The sequence below is a fragment of the Hipposideros armiger genome, unplaced genomic scaffold (genome assembly GCF_001890085.2).
Source record: "Hipposideros armiger isolate ML-2016 unplaced genomic scaffold, ASM189008v1 scaffold_480, whole genome shotgun sequence".
NCBI classification, from domain to species: Eukaryota; Metazoa; Chordata; class Mammalia; order Chiroptera; family Hipposideridae; genus Hipposideros; species Hipposideros armiger.
This window is the reverse complement of record NW_017731830.1, coordinates 9,372-12,554: the sequence shown is the minus strand read 5'-3', so window position 1 is coordinate 12,554 and position 3,183 is coordinate 9,372.

Sequence of the window (3,183 nt, the reverse complement as noted above, 5' to 3'; positions counted from 1 at the left end):
TTGAGATTTTTTTTTTTTCTTGGGAGTGGAATATTTTGCCCTTTGGGCACAGTGTTTTTCCTTTTCTAGCCTGTGAGGTGGTTCTTTTTCCTTATAGGTACAGACCCCAAGTGATTGACACTGGGAGGGGGGGGTCACACGTGTGCCCGCAAATACAAAGCTGCTGCTTTGCACCTGTTAGCATCCAGAGATGCCTTAGTTAGAAATTAACTTAAGAAAGCAGTGCCAAGGGACCGGGCGTTTTCTTGGGCATTGACAAGGACAAGGTGGACCCAAGGAGACAGACAGGCAGAGGCTGGTATCTGAAGCGAGGCTGCGCCAGGAGAAGAGGGGTGTTCACTGCCCCCACTGGGAACACTCGGGTTCCCTGTCCTGGAGACAGCCCCCTCTGAAGCATCCCCATCCCCACGGGCTCAGCCAGCTGCCCTGGGGTCCAGACATGAGCTGGCAGGAGAGGAGCTGAGAATGGTTCAAGGTCAGACACAAAAAGTAATTCAGACATCATGGGACCAGGCCCACTCTATAAAATAAGAAACCCGAGTTCCGCCCGAGGGACGGTCTCTTGGGAAGTGGAGAACTTTGTGATTGAATGGACTTCAGGGTCCGTCTGTCTGAATCCATCAGCTATTTCTTGTCTGCCGGCAGCCTCCTTCCTTAACCTTCTTGGGGTCACTTTCGTGGTCTATACAATGAGAATACCCATCTCCAGAGTTGTTACAATGGTTCAAGGAGATGACGTGAGGAAAAACACATAATAATGACTCCGTCCGTGGAATTCAGTGCCAGCGGTGCTTTGCCGAGGTACAGTCGCAGGGGCAGAAAATGATGGAGCCTGGGCTCTGCCTCGTGGCTCTTGACCGAGTCCCATGGAGACGGCCATCCAACCTGAGTGAGTCACGTTGAGAAAAATCAAATGTGTGTGAACTTGGGCTGAGCAGCGACCTCCTGCATTTACTTTTCCAGGACCTTTTTTATTGTCTGTTAGTGGTGGGAACCATCAGGCCTGGTGCCCCCGTTATAGCCCGGGGACCTGTAGGCGGCACACACAGCCTCTGGCTTGTGGCCAGTCAGGGACTCTGTTCCCCGTGATTCGGTGAGCGGCCCCCAGGACCCTTCCTTCCACCAGAAGCCAATGGCCTGAGGCTGACCCAGGTGAGCAGGCACCGTGTCCTGAATACTAACACCTGCCCCTGTGGGGACACCTGGGTCAGGTGAGGTGCGGGGCCCCCAGACCCCCTGCGCCATGTGGGGGTGAACACGCCAGTCTGGAGGAGGGCAGGCATGGGAGCTGGCCCTGCAGGGCTGAAACAGCACAAACAGTGTGCCTTCCTGAAAGGTGGGAAGTGAGGAGCCCAGATGGTTTGTGGAGATCTTGGTTCCTGCTTTTCCCAAGGGAAGGGCTATTATTATCAGCTGGCTGAAATACCACAAACGAGCAGTGAGCGGCTGTGGTCAGCTGAGTAATGACCCCCCCCCACTATGTCCACGTCCTAAGCCCCAGAACTTGCGAAGGTTACACGGCAAAAGGGACTTTGCAGGTGTGATGAAGTTCAGGATCTTGAGATGGAGAGGCTCTGCGGGCAGGCCTGATGCAATCACGGTGGTGCTTATGCGAGAGAGGGGGGAGGAGTCAGGGTCAGAGGAAGGGTGTGAGGATGGGAACAAGAAGTCAGTGATTCGAGGAAGGACCCAGGAGCCGAGGAATGCCGGCGGCCTCCGGAAGCTGGAAAGGCCAGCCGAGAGATTCTGTACTTCAGTGGAAGCAATGTCTGATTGCTGGCCTCCAGAGCTGTACGAGGATAAATGGGTATTGTTTTGAGCCACTGAATTTGTGGGGATTTGTCAGAGCGATCATAGGAAATGAGTGCAGAATCTAATTTGGGCCTGGGGACAATGCGGTCAGCACCACTCCCTTTTGGGGTGACTGGGAAGTCATGTAGCTCCGAGCCAGGGTGCTGCCTGATACGGAATTTCATTTGACCCATGGTTACTTATCAAGCATCTACTGTGTCCAACCAGCGTTCTGGGCATGGGGAGTGCAGAGGCGAAGGAAGTACGTGTCTGCTCCCCTGGGGCCTACACACCAGGGCAGGAAGTAGGCAGCGACTCGTGTTCAACAAAGGAATAAGACACTTTCAAATACCGCTATCTGGGAATGCCTCTCTGAGGTGGTGACATTTGAGCTGAGCTTTGAAGGTTGAAAAGGACCCAGATGCATGAGGATCTGGGGGAGGCGGTATTCTATGTTCATGTAAGAAGAAACAGCCATGGAGAGAGAGGAGGAGTTTGAGTCGTTCCAAGAATAGGCTGGAGCCTGGAACGGTAGGAGGAGACGAGATCTGTGGAACTCTCCGGGCCCTGACGACCTGGTAAGCAGACTGGATTGTATTGTAAAAGCGATAAGGACGCCATTCGAGGGTGAAAGCAAGGTGGTGGTAGGAGCCTTCGGGGCGATGGCTTTTTTTTTTTTAATTGTTAGTTTCAGGTGTACAGAACAATACAATAGTTATCCTTTTCACCCTCACAGAGTAACAACCCCCCTCTCCCCATGTAGCTAAGACTTGGAAGCAACCAAAATGCCCATCGGTAGATGACTGGATTAAGAAACTTTGGTACATTTACACAATGGAGTATTANAGAGAAAGACAAATATCATATGATCTCACTTATACGTGGATTCTAAGGAACTGAATGGATGGGAGAAGTGGATGGAGATAGTCTCAGAGACACAGGAAGAAATGAGGGTTGTTAGCTGGGAGGGGGTGGGGATGAAGAAGAGGGGAAGGGATGAGACGGTACATATTGGTAATTGCAATATGGCCTCAGGGATAGACAAGACAGTCTGGGGAATATAATCAATAATGTTGTAAATATTTCTTAGGGGGCCAGATGGACTTATGTCCTGTTGGGGAGACCACTTCATAGTCGGTGTAGAGGCCTGACCACTGCACTGTATTTCTGAAACTGATGTTGAATAAGATTGTATGTCAACTATAATTATATATACATTGTTTCGGGACATGGAATAGAGAGGGGGAATGGAATCCATGGAATTGTAATACATGGATAGGGTTTTAAAAGGTCACTTCCGCAGCTTTATGGAGGAGGGAGGTGGGTAGAGTCATGTGGAGACTAATGGGCGGGGTCAGAGGAAGGGAAAGGGTGGAGTCCTATGGATTAGTG